At 40.3% G+C, this 20096-nt stretch overlaps 1 protein-coding gene across 2 annotated transcripts in view; it reads right to left on the bottom strand.

Moving 5' to 3' along the window:
• The window catches only part of UNC5C (unc-5 netrin receptor C), a 255164-nt gene that overhangs the window by 95603 nt on the left and 139465 nt on the right, over positions 1-20096 (bottom strand). The window lies entirely within an intron of this gene.

The following is a 20096-nucleotide window of genomic DNA, read 5'->3' on the forward strand; positions in this document are numbered from 1 at the left end:
TGGGACATGAGGCAGGGCAGCTGTGAAACAGTGACATTTTGGGCCAAAATGGACACATGCTATTGGTGCAAGGAACATCTGCACTCCCTGCTGCTGATGGTAATGAACAAAGTCAATGTAAGCAGTCCAGAGAAGGACGAAAAGAATCTCTTGCACAGGAGGCAACACTGAAAACACCTAACATGCATACCTTCCTTTCTCTCTCCCTACTTCTTCACAAATCCTCCTTTACAACCCCTCTGCCCCTTCCTGCAGAAAAAGTCCTCCACATCAGAAAGCACCAAATTCAATGGAGAATAACTCTCTTCCCATCCACCTCTCCACCTGCCTTCAGAGCACAGGAATACGCAAGAGGCTTTACAGAAGTAAAGAGGTGGGGGAACACCAACTACTGACGGATGCTCCACCAGCAAGCTGACAGTCCTGAAGGCCTTATTCAATCTCCCCTTTCTGCTTCTGAGGCAGTTATCATTATACACAGTGACGGACGCTGATACTGATCAATAAAACACCGCAGAACATCAAACTAAAAATACTGCAGAAGGCTGGCTACCTTCTCCCTGCCAGTCTCCAGGAAGATGAAATGTCTGACGGCTACTTCCCCGAACCTGAGACATGGCTCTGCAGGCCGTGTCCAGAATTACAAGGGGCATGACTCTCCTTCCAGACCACTCTTTTCAGAAGGACAAAAAAGAACAAGAACAGATGAAGGAGAGAGGGGAAGAAGGTAATATGATACACATCCATGCAGCTATATGAAGGTAGACTGTACGTCTTTATCGGTGAGGGGAATACCTTACACAGCAAACGATTTTGTGAACCTCCTGAACTATTTATGAAGACAACATATGTTCACCATTTTTTTCATTTTTTCCCCTTCATATTCATTTAAAAATACTCCTGTCCTTCTGGGTGTCTCATTTTAAAAGGAATATCAGGCCTGACTCACTACTGCATCACTCCCTGAGAGTTAATAGAAGTGAACGGGTTCAGAGATAGAAGAAAGGGTCAATAAATAAAATCTGACAATTTTCTAGCAAAGGGAAAATATGTGAAACACTATAACAATTCCATTTCCATCTCCGATTAATCATTTCCAGATACTCAAATTAAATTTAATTTTTTATCACTTTCCAATTCTTCTTTTTTTTTCCTGTAGTTTCTTTTTCACTCTGACCACACCAGCCTCCTTCTTCTGCAATCACATTTCCTCTCCTCATTAGGTATTTCTTTCCTGCTCCATTTTGCTCCCCATCTTTTTCCAAAGAGAAAATGAGTTACAGTAAGTTATTGGGAGTCCTCATTTGGTTTCATGACAATGAAACATGTCTGAACTGAATCAAGAGGCTTTTCAGCATTCCTCATCCCCTTCTATGCATATCTCCCCCTCTTCCTCTGTCTCCCTCTCACACACACTGCTCCATAGACATCCACAACACAGAAACATTAGAGATGAATCATTTCCCCTGAATTGCCACAGGATGTATCTTTTTCTTCTGGTCATTTAATTGCAAATCAGCGAGCAGACAGATGGAAACTAACAAAGCACACATATGTTTTATAATTAAACAAGTATCGCTTCACTAATTTCTGGTGACTGGAAGAACAAATGTATTTATTTTCACCACTAAATTTCTGCACATTATCAAAGGCAATACTTACACTGCCTGACCAATTAACTGCAACTTATCAAAGATAACTAGAAAGTCTAAAAGGAGGGATCAGCTAGCTGCAACAAAAGAAAAAAGGTGTTTTAAAAAATTATTTCTTTAATCAGCCTGAAAAATGTGTGTGTGGGCTTTGGCTTGTCCTCCTGAAGGTAAATGCTTCTAAAGTTTAAATATTATTTGTATGTTAAAGTGGATTCACAGTACTGCCCTGTACATGACAATCTAGTCCTACATTTTGATTGTGGTGATAGCAGCTTCTCTCCACCAGCCTGGAATCCTTCAGTCAGGTACAAGCCTGTTTTCTTATTGTCTTCTTGCTCTGATTCCTCCTTACTCTTCTTAAACAATAATAAAGCTCAGCTTTATTTTTCCACACTCTTTCTCACTGCTATCAAGAGGCATCTGAACTGCTCTTAAATGTTAGGGATATAGATGGAAACCATTCACAAACTGTCATACAAATAGTGTGCAAAGGCTGCCAAGTCCCTGGAAACAGGAATTTAAAACTGTCACTTTCAGAAAAAATGTAAGATAGTAGCTAAGAAAAATTTTTTTTTGCTTTTTAAACTGGAGTATGTTTATTCAATCCCTGTCCTCTTACTGTTGCTATTAGGAGTAACAATGGTGTTCTTTTTTTATAGAGCAGCTTCTTAATAGGAGTATATAGAATACGACCATGACTAGGTTTGGCTGAAAAAAATCCCACTTCCACTGCAAAGCTAGTCCTACCTCCATTAGCACTGAGGGACTCTTGTTCCTGTTTTTCACTGTGGAAAGGTAACTGAGGGCTTAATCAGCCTGTGAATCACAGGGGGAAGTCACCTGGTGTTCCCTGCCTCCCCTGAAGAGATGAGGTCAACTGCTGATGGGCAGCAAAGCACCCCTCTCCTCCCACCCAGGCACACCATTCACCACCAGCTGAAGTGGCAAGATGGTGGTTTACAGGTAGAGAGGGTGTGCAGCCCCACTTTCCCTGTGCCAGGCTGTGGTATTTGCCTCTCAGGATGAGGATCTTTTGAAGAGGAAGAACATTAAAGCCCCTCATGATGGCTTGCACATCACACCAGGCACAGCTTAGGACAGTCAGCCAATTCAGCTGCTGATTTGGGACAGGGTTTTGAACCATCAACCTTAACACATCTTGGATCCAAGTCTTGCATTTATTTTTTTTTAATTACAGTAATATGCTGTTTTGATTTCATTGTAATGCTCACAGCAATATGCAAAAATTATAATGGCAGTGTAACTATGTGCCAAAATATTCCTAAGAACCCAACACAGAAAACGTGAATAAAGGATATTTGATCATGTTGAGATTTTTTTGCAGAATCAGCTTCTGGTAACACCAAAGCAACCTAAAAAATCTGTGTTTTTATGAGGACACAGTTTCCAACAACGTAAAAAATACTTCCATCAAAGTTTCTCCTGACCAGCAGCAGTCAAACACAGGTCATTCCTCTCTCCATACAAAAACTAAACTCTGACTTAGCTTCTTCAGGGATGATTTTGTTATAATGGTGCGGCCTGCTGGGCCCGTTTCTATAATTTGGATGGGAGTTGCCTCTCATTGTGTGCTCCACTGCTATATGAGGTGATAAATCATGCCTCAGACTTTGATCTGCATCTTCCTGATGGCTATCGCTGGTTATTTAAAATGTTCATCTCCCAATGGTGCAACAAAGCAGCAAACTTTATAATTCTCTTATTTAACTCTCCTAAGTAGTTAGACATTTTTTTCTTCTGTCGGGAGGAAAAAAGCTAATTAAACCATTTGGGAGAGATCTGGGCATGTAGATACAAAAAACCACTAAAAATTCACATACTTGATTTCCAATCATTATGTCAATGTCATGTGCAGCAAGTTCCCCTTACAACCTTGATCAAACACAAATACAAGGCACACATTGTTCTCCCCTGTTGTAACAAATCCCCTTCTGTGCTCAGCAACTTTGAGCTGCAAGTTTACTTCTGCAGTATGTCACATTCATCTTTATTTCCACATAATAAAGTGTACAGCCCATCTGTTGTTATTGACTGATTTATATTAGCAAGACAAAAGACCTGATTAATGGTACTGCTAAACTGGTTTCAGTCATGCAATTCATTCATATTAAGAAAATAAATTTTTAAAAGCCACTTTACTCGATAAACTTCATTTGGAATTTTTATTTTATTTGCCAGCCCAAAAACAGATATGCTTTTTATTTGCCTTCTGTAGTATCTGACAACTATATTTTTTAAAAAAACAAAATTGAACGCAAAATCTATAGGAACAGATGAAATGCCACTGAAATCAGCATTGATAGGATCTGGCACGGACTGTCATGTATAGGAATTTTAGCTTAATTTTACTTCAGTTTTCTTTCAAGGTGAAAAAAATTTTGCCTAAGTCAGGAATCTTCTGATGTTAAGAAAGGTCTTTATTGTTTTCATGCATTTGTGCACAAAACTATACATATTATAGCTCTCCATGCATAACAAGTGAAAAGGAAATTTAATGGTATATTTCCCTTTTTATGGACTAGTATCCTTGCTCTAATCTGTGGCAGGAAAATATTGTGCTCCATACACCAATCTATTCATCTCTAGATCACTAGTTTTATTACTATATATCAAGCTTTAATTCTCATCAACCCAGTATATAACTCAGTATATATCTGAACTGCAAGACTTGAACTATTATTGCTTAGATGATAATATATTGGACCATTATCTCTTCGTGTGAGACCTGAAGCAAATTCTTCTCAAATGGAATTTACTTCAGAATGATTCAAGATCAATTTAAAATGAATGGCTGCAAAGTTAATTCCATTTGCATTTGGATGCCCATCACTCGGCAAGATCATTCCCCATGTGTTGCAAGAAAGGCAGTTGGAGTTCACCGTGTGGATGGGATTTCTGTTCAGATTTTTATGTTATGATTAAAAAGCTTTCTAGAGCAACAAGTACTGTTTACTGTGAAATTAACAGCAGGTGCTAGCTCAGTAAAACAGCTTATCAGGATGGAGGTGAGGGTTCGGATTACAGTGTACACATTTTCAGGAAAGGAAAATTGCTTGGCTGGAAGTCCTTTGGTTGCAGGATTTTCTGTTCTCCAAGGAAGGGCACGGAATGCCAGCAAATGGGAAGCAAGGAAGCAAAAAATACTGTATGCCATATAGTCTGCCTCCACCTTAGAGACCCATAACACCAATGAAGCTATGAATCCAACATTAGGCCAAGCTAAAAGAGAATTAGGAGAAAACAGGACTTTTTCTAAGAATTACTCCTGAGTAGTTTCCATATCAAAAGGCCCTTTCAACCCTGCCTCAGCCCTGGAGACCACACAGGGACAGAGAATGGGCACAACAAATAGTAGCCCGTGCCCTGAAAGAGAAAGCACATTTTCCTGCTCTGCCCTGGGGAGGAGGAGAAGGGTGACTTTCTCAGCAGTTACCCTCTGTCAGCCCTACCTCCAGCTGATTTCAGTGTGGGTATGCAATAAGGCATGTTATTCTTCGTCATCTCAACAGTGGAAGATATCCCCAAATAGCCCAGGAAGACTGCCATTTTACAACAGCAAAATATTTGGCCAGCTTGGGAGGCTGACATCCACTTGCTTGTAGCTGAATTCACTTCAGGCCTTTATGTGCCTAAAGATGAGGCTTGGTTTTGTGGCAGCCCACAAACTAGAGCCTTGCTGAACCTTTCTGAACCCTCCTGAGAGCAAGGTCAAGGGAACTTCTGACTCAAATTTACTGAGCACCCACAAAATTAAATGCTCTTTTCATCAGGGAAGACAGAGTGCAGGCAAAGTCTGGGAAAAGTGATAGAGAAATCGATAGGGCATGCAATGTTCATCTTTTTTGGGTGATTTCAGTCCAGAAACAGAATAAATATGGACCACAAAAAGGAATGAACTTTTCCTGCACCTGCAACAGCTCAGTGAAGACCCTCCTAGCACATCTCAGCTTAACAACAGGTCCCCAGGATGTCAAACCCAAGCTTTGCATGCACTTAAATAATGAAGAACATATACACCGAGTGGCTACATACAGATCAGAAGGCTGCTGGGCAAAAGTCTCCCTTTCCAAAACCTGAAAATCAAGCAACACCAAAACACATTCTTTCCTGTCCTTTTGTGCCCCTACCAAAAAAAACTAACTTTCACAGAAGCACAGGAATTAACACTCAATTCATGGTCAGCCAGAGACACCAACCTGGAACCCTTTCAAAAACCCAGACAATAGGTATCTCAGACATCTGAAATACTGGATTAGTGGCTCAACTAAAGAGTTTAGGAAGGAGACTTCTGTTATTTAGAGGCAGGCCTAATATACAGAACATCCCAATTAAATAAGTAGCCTACCTGCGCTTGTTACACCCACCATACCCTGATTAGCCTTTCTCAGAAAGCTGTGAAGAGCTGAAGGGAAGAAGAAAGCTCCATGCTCTTCCTTTCAACAGCGATGCACAGTCTGGTATTAGACTGGGAGACTGCTAAGGTTGGGATCTGTAGTTTAAAAGCAGGGATGTTTCGCAGTCAAAAAAGCAGCCAAATGAGTGGCTGCTGGTGCTGCTCCCTGGCAGCACTATGTGGAGCAGAGCCCTCTCCTCTTCTGTACTCCTCTCCATGCTCCTATTTTATAGGAGTGCTACACGGTCAGATATAAAGCCAACATCAGAAGAAGATGAAAGAATAAATGGCTATCATGCAGCCACAGCCAGTGTGGACACTGTGCAACCATGTTGCCTACAGCAATCAGGGTGTGCTCCATCTTCCCTGCTTTGATAGTGCCATCTCCTTCTTCAGCTCTGTGCTTGGAATACATTTTGCCTGCCTTATCCTGGTAAACTGCACTGCTGTTAATCAACAATTAATTCCAGTGGAGTCGGGTCTGATTTGTGTCAGAGTAAGGAAAAGGAGAATCAGGTCTAGATGAAGAAAACACTGACTGTACCAGCTTTATAAAGCATTTTGCAAGTTCTCTGTCTGGGAAAAGGGCATCTTCCTCCGATTTGTTTAATTCAGAATTATAATTAAAGTTTCTGCTTGTCATGAGGCTAATGGCAATTTTGACATCAATCACATGAGAGGCAGACTAAAGACAAAACATGTGTCCTCAAGACAACTCCTACAGCCGTATGTAACAGAGAGATGTCTTTGTACATCCCACTCCTAATCCAAGACAAAAACTGCAGGTATATATATGTAGACACGACATTTAAGGTTCTGTATCCAGAACTTTACCATTGTCCTGAGACAAACTCTATCAGACTACCAGCTGCTGCCTAAACAAGCAAGAGATGGTAGAGGTACTCGTTAGCATTGGACTCGAGGTAGGAAAATGCCAGAACATGATATGATTTCATGCAAGGCAATGAAAATACCTTCTGTCGCATATGAAGAGCACCAAGCTGTTCTTTGAGCAACAAGGTTTCTGAGAATTGTTGTCAGTATAAGAAATATAATGCAGCAATCTGCAAGTGCTACTTATTGTGAGGCTTCCTAACCATAAAAATAGTTGAAAAAGAATGGAGGCTAATCATTAGGGAGTGAGGCTGACTTATGAGCACTGAGTGTGAAATGTCAAGTGAAGAGGCAAAGGCCCTGTTTCTTTGCTGCGCTGCCCTGCCCTGCATACCAGCATCATATCCCTCTTTGCAAAACTTTCATTACTTCTGCTGAAAACTCTGTTGTGCTTGTACAGAGCTACTGAATAAGGTTGGCTCACAGTTACTCTGCCATGGCTCTCAAGAGTACAGCACCTGAAAATAAAATGCTTGACAAACAGCAGATGACATCAGTGACATTTTGTGTTAATTATCCTGTGGAAGATTGCTCTCTCCTTCCACTTCCAGAGTTGTCAAGGGTTGAAAAAGGCTGCTTAGGAAAGTGGTTGAGTCACCATCCCTGGAGGTATTTAGAAGACGTGTAGATGTGGCACTTAGTGATGTGGTTTAGAGGTGGATTTGGCAGTGCTGGGTTATTGGTTGGACTCGATGATCCTAGAGGTCCTTTCCAACCTAAACAATTCTCTGACTGTATGATTTGTTTAAAACTAATAAAATATTCATGATTAAAAAAAAAAGGTGGTTTGCAGACTGTCTCCAAAAATTTTTCTCCTTACTCTGTTTTGTAACAAACACACAGAAAATAACATGCAAGCGTTACTTTGCTGAGTGCACACACCATACTCCATGTAAGCTACTGGAATTTAATCTAATCAGAAAATTAACACACCTTCTGTTAGATATGGTTGTGCTGGTAGGGTTCAAGCATATTATCACTAGTTGTGTTTTCTCTGATACAGATGCAGCATATGAACAGCAGAGAAACTTCAGCGTCAGACCACGAGATTTTGTGTCTTCCCTCTAATGCATTTTCCCTTTTGGAATCTAGCTTGTGATAAGCGTGCATGACGGCACAGGATCCCTTCCTAACCACCTGCAAAGCAAAGTCTAATTTGAAACATTTCTGCCCCAGCTGCCATTAGTGGTCATAATGGTTGACACAGGGTCAAAAATTATGAAACCTCTGAGGAGCATCATTTCCTCTTCAGTGTTAGGCTTCACTTCCCTTTGACACATTAGTCCTGGAGCACCTCCAGGCTCTTGACCCCTCCTTTAACCCTGATAACTAATTAAAGATGGACAAGGCTTAGGCTAAAATGCTTTTTGTCAAACCTATTCATTCTCAAGTCCCCTTCAGGCACTTTTTGTCACACAGGACAGAGGCCTGCCATATTTACGTGAACATGAAAGTAGGTGCCTGTTACAATAATACGAAAAATCTCTTTTTACAAGACCTGACTTAACCTTTGTGGTTAGACGGTGGGATGCATTTTACAGCACATAAAATACATTCTCAACACATACTGGAAACAAGTTTCCTGGATATAGTCCAAAGCATACATTTCAGGAAAAATCCAAGGATATTTAACTCTGTATGCATTTTTAGAATTAGAAGTTCAGACTCAGGTCCTTTATCTGACTACCATGTCGACAGTCCAAACATGGTGTCCCAAATACAACAACCAAATGAAAAATTCATCCTACCTTTTTTCATGCTTTTAAGGCTCTATCATGTACTAGAAACAGTGAGAGAGCTCAGGCTAGAGTCATCAGCAGTAGGCAAATAGATTTTAGGGCCAGTGGTAAATCATATTACACAGCACAAGTTGGTTTGATATAGATTGTGTGCAATGTATTGTTGATGGCTATGGCACAATGAAAAGAGCTCCATTCCACTGGCTTGAGAGAAGACCTGTAACTAAACGTCACACTGCAAATACTTTGCTTTTTATGTTGTTTCATATTAGTAATTAAGCTTGCTTCTTGAATCAGTATGTTAGTGTTGAAACGTTAACCCTTTGGTTCTAGCAAGAATGCTTTGCTCTCAGTTTTCTAATGCTTTCAATGAAAGTATTTTTGTCTCATCAAAGAATGATGTTCCAACATCTCATGACTGATAAAACTGATATCTAGTGGGATGTCATGGATCCTGATTTTGTGAGCTATCTGAAGTTTATAGTTAATCTAGTTAGCGAGATCACTCCATTCCAGAAAAACACAGGACACTTGACTCTACCTAAAGTAATAGCTCTGTCTCATGGCCACCTGGTTAAGGTGTTGAGCTGAGACCCAGGGGATAGATAATCTTGTGTGACCTTGGGGAAATCTAATCTGTCAGGTTCAGGATCTCATCTGCAAAGTGGATGTAGTAGCTTAATAAGTAGCACTCTTCATCCACTACCTTCAAACTGAGCCAACAACTCAATACTCAGACTCTTCCTTCAAAACTTCTCCAAAATACCTGTCATCATCATTTACTAAACAGCCAACAGTTACACAAAGAACCACAAATAAGTTTATGTTTATGAAATAATTAGGGAACAAAGTCTGTCTACTCTGGAGCTGACTCAATGCTTGCCACTAAGTCTCCCATTGTATCTATGGAGCAGCCTGGCCTTAGGTGCTCTGAAAGGCTCTCTCCATGGTCTAGGGAAATCTTGGTGTCCTGAAACTAACATTAGTCCTCATGAGTATCTACCTACTCACTACTTTCTTCCATGGATCTTAATGAGATTATTATTTGCCTGGTGCTAGTTACCTAATTTCATCCACAGCAAATTTTTCAAGAACCATAAATTATTCTGTATAAGCCTGATTTGTCCCAGCAGAAGTCCAAACTGAATTAGAAATTCATTAGCTAAATTCTAAGCATGAGTTTCTAGGGAGAAGGAGAAAGGAAGGGGGGAAACTTGGGAATCTGAACACCAGATGTGGAAAAAAAGTCCTTAAAAGAAGTAGAAAAGGAGCAGAAAAGATAAATATCTTCTTATTGAATTAAGCACTCAGGTATTTATGGAGCCAGATGGAAAAACACAGATTATTGCCTAAGATCAGAAATATGACTCAGGCATTTATTTATTTATTTTGACTAGCAATTGGTTTTGTAAATAAATGAGACTTTGTAAGCAGATGAAAAACTCTGGTTCACTTGAATATTATAGTTGCAGTCATGAAAATACCAACAGATTGTGTGTACTATATATACTAATAAACCTAATAACGAGCTGTTCAACCAAATCTTAATACAAAATGATCAAATGCATTCCTATGTCTGAGGGAAAATGAAAGCAAAAAAGGGTTATTTACTTTGGAAACACACAGGATTATTTAAACAGTTATCATCCTCCATGCAGAGCCTGCTTATTTGAGGAGACGCATGGACAACGTACCTCATTGAGGTTTTTTTGCAGGTGAGCACATCTCCTCCTCTGGCCACTCTACCCTCACCATTAGTAAACTCAGCAAAGGAAGGATGATTTCCTTTTATAAGGGTGGAAACTATGATAGACAGGTCCCATGGAGGGAAACTGCTGTACCGTCCCCCTCATTCAAGTTACAGAAGCAGTCTGCATCCACACAGTTATTTTAGAAGTCCACAAAAGGTCCGAAGTATTTGGTTACAGACTGGAAATTTTCCCCATGCAGTCTCTAATTTCATTCACACTCATTTCTTAAGTCTTGTTGATTTCTTACTCACAAGCTCTCTAACAATTAAGAAACAACAAAATCAAAACATTCCAAGAGAAGCCTGAGACAGCAGGCTCTTGACTTTGCTTTACCTCCAACTCAACCTTTGGCTTAAGCATCTGTGAACTAACACCCTTTCCAACATCAGGAGGACCCAAGATAACTCAAATAGAAGTTGTTACCAGAAAGGAAATGTGCAATGCCAGTGGGAAGATCTGATGTGTGCCATCAGACTTCCTCTGGATCCCAGCAGGCAAAACTCCAGTACCAGCAAAGTACATGGTCACCACCACCACTCCCATCCTACTCTCTAGTGTACTCTTTTTTTTGTGTACTTTGTACTCTTTTCAAGCTCACTCCATGGACACTAACAGGAAAAATGAGGGAAGAAAAACAAAAGAAAATCTGAATATTCAGTAATCACAATTATGACTGGCAATGGTAGCTAAAGCAGAGAGATCCCCAGCAAGTGCTGAGAACAGATCCAGCACTTAAGTTTTGTGGAAAGACAGTGTGAATATTGAGACCAAGAGCTGAAGTTTAACCCCTGAATCTATCTATCCCACACTGACTTTCTTCCCTCCCTTATCTGTGTTTAGTTTCTTGTCTGCCACATCCATTTTTAATGTAAAGTTCCCACAGGGACTGATATCTCCTTATATGTCAGCAGAAATGCCACTGGAGGTGGGGCTTCAGATCCTGCAAAGCAAGAGTCTGGCTACCAAATTACAGCACTATTTCTCAACAGTGTTGTGAACTGGTTGGAACAAAAGTAGAAGCACCTTGAAACTAGAACTGTAGGTCAGACAATAACAGTATTGTGTTTTAGTAGCTGAAAGTACCCAGGTGGAAACAGAAGGAAAGGGTGGCTTGCAGTGTCTCTAGCTTCACCACCTTTAGTTGCAGGGATAAGAAACACTGAGAAACATCTACTTCTGCCTTGTAGATGCCACATGAGCCAACACACTGTATGGACAACAGCATTTAGCCAAACTGTCCCTTAAATGTGCACTGCCTATATTGGAACACACAGGCATTTATACCTGTCCTTGACTCCCTTGCATCTAAAAAAAGTGGTATTGTTCAATAATGGTGCAGATTATTTCAAGAAACTGCATTTTTCTGTATCTCAGTCTAGTCCAAAGACTGTAAATCTTTGAGGTATCAACTCCCTGTTCAAGTAAGTTTGCTGTCTGTGCTAGAGCCTTGGCTCTAATAAGAATCCTTTGGTTTTGATATTTAAAATATAGATCTGCACTCAAAAGGACAGACCAGCAATGTTAATAAATGAAGTCAAAAGAAAAAGAATCACTGTAAAAGAATAATGGAAATGCAGTGAAGTGGCAGGCTTTGCTGGGCATGTTTTCTATTGCTGTATTGTATTTATTTATTCAGCACTCCTCAGCAAGTCAGCTCAAAGCTAGGGAGCAATGAATCAGTGCTTTAATCTCCCTCCCCATAATCCCCAGTCTTTGTGAGGAAACTGATATCCAACCCCAGCTGAATATGTCGATTTCTGATCATAAACACCATCACTAGAGAAACACAGAGCTAAGCTATCTGGCTGATTTGAACATAAAACATACATATTTCAATTCTACTTTTGTTTTCTCATCTCTGACTTCCTTCTTTCCTTTTCTTAGTTTTTCCATCTGATCTTTTCCCCTCCATTTTTATCCTCTTCTTTCTTGCCTCTAGTCTCTCTACCCTCTTCTTTTTAATTTCACATCCCTCCCATTCTTTTTTTCCTCAAGTACAGCAAACCTGACTGGTCAGGAAGCTCCATATGTTGTTACAAATGAATAAAGATTAATGGCCAATAAGCAGAGACGGAATGATTGGGGACAGAGGTCTCACAAAAGCCAGCATCAAACCTAAATAGTTGTACCTACTTTTAAACTCTCTGAATAATTACCAACAGATCTACTTCATACACATTCACACAAAATCCATCCCTCTACGCAATAGTAATAAAATCCTACTATAAGACAAGAGGTAATCCCGCTTTATTTTAGTGTCTAACCAGAGACTACAGTTTAAAGTGGTTCTCCAGTTAGTTTAAACAGCTTTTTCTACTCTTCATTCGGCAAAATTGTCTTGGCTAACACAAGTTCATTTTGTAGTTAGGTAGCCTCATTCAGCAGGTTACTAATTTGTGAGCAGGAGAGGAGAGTAGTATTAAATCAAACATATCTAAATAAATGGTAGAAGATCACATTCTGTGATTGCACAAGGCTTAGGGCAGAAGGGGTAGAAAACACTTAATAAATTGTTAGCCATCGTATGTGGGGTTTAACACCAAAAAGGTAATTTGCAATGGTTCCATTTCACTCTCTAAGCCACACTTCCTTTCAAGTGGCAAAATCACAGTCCACAGACAAATTAATATCTAAAATAAAACAGCAGCTGTGCCTTTGGGTAGCAATTGTATGCAAGAAACCTCAGAAGCTCGTTAGTAATACATAAAGCGAGGGGTGTATTTTGGTTGGATTCCCACTGTACTCAGCTCTGATGCCAAAACACATTATAGCACAGCTGAAAACAGGTATTATATGAGCAGAACTGTCAGCATTTTTGCCTCAGGAATCTGGGCTGTAGCTTTCTGTTAATGAACAAAATATCAGCTGAGCTGCTTCTTTCCCTACTTCTGCTGTAACTACTCCTGAGTAGCATATAGTACAGTCCCACTATCAACACTAAACAGAACACAGCACTTCCCACCACTATAAATTAATCTGAATTTGCCTCCCTCCCATTCAAAAAATGCCCAACTATTACGTTAATCTCTGCCAATATGCTGAAGTTAGAGTGATCTCACAATTTACTGACTTACAGCTGGGGCTGGTTTTTAAGTTACTTGTTCTCTCACAAGATTTTCCTTCCCATGTAGGACAGTGTATGCTCTGGTCAGCTGAGCAGAAACCCAAACAGTCTGGAGGTCAACTAGGAAAAGACTATTTTGCATATAAGCCAGGGAGCAAATGGGCCAAGGTACTGGGGATGCACTCTAATGTACCACACAAGCTTCAGAGATAACAAATTACCTGCTTGTTTTTCCACTTCCCCCCACACTTCAACTTCCTTCAAGTCCTGAGGATCTCCCCCACAGCACTCCTCAAACCCTGTGACCTGCAGACTTGGAAAGCAGACATCCTGTGGCATCCCCCCTGTCTCTGTACTTGCTACAGCTACTACTACTGCCTGGCCCCACAGACTGTAGCACCTACTGGCTTCATATTACCCTGGTCTGCTACTCCCAGGTGGAAAAATGTCATTACCCCATGAATATGCTTAATGTATGCAAAGGTAATCTTGGGTGCAGAAGGAGAGGGGACTAGGTAGCAGCAAGAGCAGAGAACAAGTTGCTGTACATGACAATTTATTTCTGGATAGCTGGGGAGATTAATGCCTTTGCCTGCTGCTCATGCATTACTGTCCATACGGAGATGAAATGCTGTCATGTACAGCAACTTGCTCTTCATTGCTCAAGTGGAGAGAGCCCATGTCGTGACTGCTCTCCTGAACCCCAAACCACGGTGGAGAATGTTTAATTAAGGAAAGTATAAATATGAAGCATGCATTGTATTTAAATAATGTACTGTAAATGCTACATCCCCAAACAACTTGAAGAAAAGTGTAAAAACTGATGCAGCCATGAACTATCTTAGCACAGATCGCAGCAGTCAGCTATGAAATGAGTATTCTCTTTGTGAAATGAATAATGTCAAAGAATACGGTTCAAATTTTTCTTTAAGATACATTTGTCCCACTTGCCCTGGTTGTATTACTGCTCTTATCATTTGCCACTTCTAATATCTCCTACAAATCTGAAAATAACCATTCCCCAGGTACATTTTTTGACATTTGAATTTGTAACAAGAAATAAGTACTAGAAAAATTGCTAGGCTGGATGTTTCAACACCCAAAAATGGACACATCGAGGAGTTTCTGCAAATGTGTTGTCAACCTGCCCACCTGGCCGAAAACCTATCATTTCCCTGTCAGCAGTGGTCTTATGCATCTTTGGAGATGATTTTTTTTCTTTTCTTTTTTGTTTATAACATGGAGACCCTGTCAGACTAAAAACTGATCAAATGAGGAGTCAAACCCACCTTTCTGAAATCTCAGTCTAGTTGTCACTCTTCTAAATTATCCCTAGTCATCACTTAGACAAACTTTTCTAGGGACAGGGTTGTCACTTCAAGTTGAGATTTTCTCATAGCCTAGAGAATTAAGAGTTATTTATTTCTTTAAAGTAGTTTGTCTAGCTTTACTAGACTACTTTAAAAGACCAAACCTTATGTCTGAAGCAATTTAACTCCTGAGCTCTCTGCTGAGGCTGCAAATTGTGACCAACCTAGATGCCATGTAATAGAAAAGTGTTCATTAGAAAGCCAGCACAAGCACAAATTAACTCTCTTGTATCATTCAGTTTCTACAGTAAGAGCTATCATCTTCAGCAACCTCAGACAAGAAATAAAACAAAAAATATATCATACTGCTGTCCCTACCTCTTCCAAACAAGCCATTTCCAGTTGTTTTCATCTACACTCATCCTCTATACCCTTCAAATCAGATTACACCTCAGACTGTAACTCTGAACTTAACAAAAGTCTGTCAACAAAGTTCATAAAACTACCTGAAAATCTATATCCTGGCACATATGCACTGACCTTCTCTATCATTAAAGTACTGCAGGGTACACAGAATTTTGATGCACATCAGCATCGTTACAGTGCCCCAGTTCAGAAGGGGTTCCAGTTGTTCCTGCAGTCAGAACGACTCCTATTAGAGCGAACATTTTAGAGACTTTGGGGTGTTAAACATATATGGAGAGTATAGATATATTTACCCATACAGAGATAGAGAGATCCTTTTCTTTAGAAAGAATAACTCTTCTAAAAAAACCAAAACTTGCACCGAAATGGATATTTTTGAGCTTGTATTTATCAGTCTTGCAGCTTCTCCCACTAATGTCACAGGAAAACTATTGCCTTCATCAAGATTAGCACTGACCCCATTATTTGGTCAAATTATTTATTTCTAGCCTCATTGTCTCATCAGCTATATCCATTCATGTTTCTTCTTCCTCTGCTACAGGGCTCCCTTATCTTGTTTCTGGAATGAGTCAGGTTTCAACTGCTCACATATATATAATAGTAAGTCTTATACACTCTGTAAATACCCCTGTTTAGGTACACTAGCAATCTTACTGAGACAGTGCAGAAGGCAAAGCATTTTAATTCAGGAATAGCCAAATGGATCTTGATAGGTTGTGGTCTGAGGAAATAAAATCCTTTTAATCTGTTGTGGGTTTTGCCATTTCTATGAACAAGAACTTACAGCATCTTCTGTTTTCTCTAGAGGGATAATGCAAGTGCAACAACATCATGGGACCTCTGAAGGCATGGGCCAAAAGATTTTATGCTCTCTGGGCCACTCCATTAATATTCTCCTTTGCCTGTAAACTCAAACGACCACAACAGGGTAAATATAATCTGAAAGAACTATTAGATAGCTAACAGCTCTTCTGCCAAATCCATCTGCCTGAACTTGATCCTTGTTGGGAAAAACACATCATTGTAATTATTTATTGTATAGAATTCCTCCCCATATTCAATTTTCTGACCATGATTCTCCCCAGAAGAAGAGATCCAATTGAATTAAAAAAAAAAAAAAAAGCCAAAAAAAACCCAAAAGAGAGAGAGAATATGAAAGCTGGAGAAAATTAGCATGCAATAAGCCATTTCTGCCTGTCAATTTTCTCGTCTGCTTTTATTAACAAATTTGTTTTTGAAGCAATTATACACGTGCAATCCATTTGTGGCATCTCTTTACTTGCCTCCTGACATAACCATTATTAGGGCTGTCACAGCTGATCGGCTGACAGCTAGAGAAAGGCAGTTCTGCAGTGTCCTGGTACTGCCAGTCAATACCAGCTGAATAATAACAACACAGCCTGCGAGCTGCCTATTATTTCTTTTTTCCAGTGGCAGTGTAGAGAACGGTTCCTGCAGGATCTTGACTGAAGCAGGGGAGATGGAGGATGGTCTTCATGTGCTCCCTGAATCACGTGCTTGCTAGCTGCAGATGCTGCTATTTCACATATCCTTACAAGCAGGTACTCACTGCAACTTGTGCTGAGCCATCAGCAACCCCCATTATAGCCCTGACCAGTAGGAGGCTTGCTTCGAAGTGATTCAGGCACTGTATGTGCTGAATCAAATGTATGGTGCTACTGGTCCTGTCACTCCAGTGCAAGCTGAGTACGCCCTGAGGTCTGCAAAATGAAATGTAGCCCAGCTGCCTGGATGAATTTCCCCCCTAGTAAAGAGGGAAAATTGGTAAAGCTGTCTATTAATATGAAGAACCTGTGAGAGCAGAGCCAGGAACGCCAGCACTATTTTTTCAATCATACATCACTACGGAACATTTGATTATCATTGCTGTAAAGCATACTGTGTGCTGACTGTACCAATTTCGTCAGAAAATTTGCAAGCATGCTGTCCTACAGATCCCAACAGCTGTGCCCCACGCTGCAGTGATAACTCAATTCTCTGTGCAAGATGTGCCAGTCGGGTGGGAGCAAGACTTTGTGACTGATGTATGTTCTGTATTCACATTCCCTGTGCTCTCAACTTCCTAAGCGAGGACAACATGAAACTCCTGGTTGGCATGGAGAGGAAGATTTAACATCTCACAACGGAAACAAGTCCAGCCCAATACAATATAAAACCAGTGGCAAAGTCCTGAGGGAAAGGAAGCTGAGCTACGTGACAAGGTCAATCCCAGCTCTGCTACAGACAACTTGAGTAACCATGGGCAAGCCATTCAGTCCGTATGATCCTAGCAATAATCTTTGTTCTTTCCACCCTTATTTTACCCTTATATTTTAAAGCCCTGAAGGGACAAAGACAACCTTTCACTGCATTCATGCTCCACCTAGAACAGAGCCACCTGAGCTTTGACGTTAAAGCCACGGCTACATGTCTAAAATAGCCTTCCCAAAAACACAGAATTCACGCACAGATGCAACAAAGTCTTTATACTTCTAGCAGGAAGACACTTGACCTTCCACTGATTATGAGTTTATGCTGTTGATCAAAGAACTGTTCCTCTCTGAGACAATGCAAATAAACTGATTAATGTATGAGTTTATTTTAAAACGAACCCTTCAAGAATTCTGGCCTGTGGGTGTCAGACCATTTGTTTCTTGTTATTGAATAAAATGGATGCATTATGCTTCCCTTTGAGATAAATCTGGGCCTGCATCACAATTTGAATTGTATTTCCAGGCACTGAGCCACTTCAATCTTTATGGCTTGGATAATAAAAGTGATGAGAAAGTGACAGGTTTGCCTTCAGTACATTGTGTGCCAGTCCACCTGGGATCCTGGATATTTAGCTTCCATTGCAATGTGCAATACTGGATCTTCAAAAGTATTTCTATCTGTGGTGCCCAAGATAAATACAGGCTGTGGTATGTCTGGATACTCTGTAGACAGAAATAGCCAGAGACTCACTGAAATGGCACACAGAAGCAGGGCATGTAGGAAGGAAGGAAACCTTTTAGCATTTTTCCAGTGATTCTTTTCAACTTTAGGTATTTTTTTCCAGCATGAGCATATGAGAATTTAATGTAGAATCTTCCCAAATGGCCCTAATTGATCTGAAAGGGGCAAAACTCATACTGTACTCACTGTTAGATTTTGAGAGTATTTATCTCCTGTTATTCACAAGGGAACTAAGACTACACTTAGTTCCTGAAAAAGATGAATTCACTTTTTTGAAAATAATGAAGGAAATAGTTATGCAGAAGAAGAGCACCATAGCACAGTTCTGTCACTGGTCTGTTGATACCAAGGGTGGATGGCAGAAGTCTTGAAAAAGGAAGAGCAGGTGTTTACAGCTGTGGGGCGGGAGATACTGGCAGAAGAAGGGGATACTGCAGAGAGAGGGAGTGTAGGTGCACATGGGAACTTGTGTGTTTCCAAGGGAAGGCTGGTGGCACAGGAATGCAACATAATCACACAGCCACAGAAGAGAAAACCTAGAACTACCCTTCAAGATCATCTTAATGTAAGTCAGGACCAGAAAGGTTAAATAAGAGGGCTGTTAACTGGAAGTGGTGAGTGTTAAGCTTATTTGGATGGTGAGCACTTCCCTACCTTTACAAGCACGGATGTCTGAACTTAAATCTAAATATCCTGCATTTATAATCCTTGATTAGGGATAGCTGTACCGGTTCTCAATCCGAACTGTAGACAGCTACATGTGCCACTGCCACTGTGCAATTTTAAAACAGCCTTTTCCTGTACAAGTGGTATGCTAGAAAAATAATAGAAATCCTATTCCAAAATACAGCTACACAATATAAAACACCTTTACTGACTTTCTCTGGTGTTCTGAAATTGCTCATCTCCAATTCCTTCACAAGAAATAGCCCAACAACTCAAGTCTCAGCTTCTGTAAGTCACTATCTTGTACAAACTCACGAGTTATTCCAGTGTGTAAGAATAATATGTCCTTCAGTCAGCTGGGAGTGAAGGATTTGGGCCAACACACTGAGTGTACATGTACATGAGAGCATTCTGCACTTATGTATTCAGGCACACAATTAGTGTTCCCAGTACAAGTCCTTTACCTGTGCAACATGTTATGTAGACATGGTACAACCAGTTGGCGTTTCCCCACTAAAATGGTCATTGAAATAATGATAAATAATACTGCTTTTGCAAATTCTGTTGTTGAAGGAGCCTGGGCTTATAAAGAAATAAATGCCAGTTTTCTCTTTGTTCTAGATGTCTCTGCGCTCTAGATTAAACAGCAACTGGACAATGCTTGCAATAAAAGATGTTGACCGTGGGGTTGCGTGGAAGCATGAAAACCTGGGAGTCAAAACACCACTTTTTGCCCTATGCCTAGGGCATGGGCAGCACAGAGCACTATTTTGGTTCTACCTGAGCCAGGCTGTTATTGCAACATAGCCTGGATAAACAAGAAGACTAATTCTCTGCCTGGTTATTTATGAAGTCATGGCTGACCAAGAGCAAAGTGGTTTTTTTCTGATGGGCAGTGTGCATCTCTGTGGCACAGTCTTTGTGTAACAGCAGAGAATGAGATGGAATATATAATAAAGTTGTGCTCTCTGGAAAAAGAACTGTGGAATGAATCAGGCAGAAGAAAAATTTATCCTAACAATTTCCTTTGCTGGGCAACTCGGTAGTCTATCAAGAATAAAATCAAGACCTCAATAAACTATCCATGCCTGAAACTTCTCTATCAAACAACATCTCTGAAAGTATATAATATGAGCACTAAGCTACTTTTCTCATCAAAGAAATGAGTACATGAAAGCATGATTCTTCAAACCTAATAAAAAGTGATTGCTCGCTGCGCCACCAT

The sequence above is a fragment of the Lepidothrix coronata genome, unplaced genomic scaffold, assembly GCF_001604755.1.
Source record: "Lepidothrix coronata isolate B3197 unplaced genomic scaffold, Lepidothrix_coronata-1.0 Scaffold96, whole genome shotgun sequence".
In the NCBI taxonomy this organism is placed as follows: domain Eukaryota; kingdom Metazoa; phylum Chordata; class Aves; order Passeriformes; family Pipridae; genus Lepidothrix; species Lepidothrix coronata.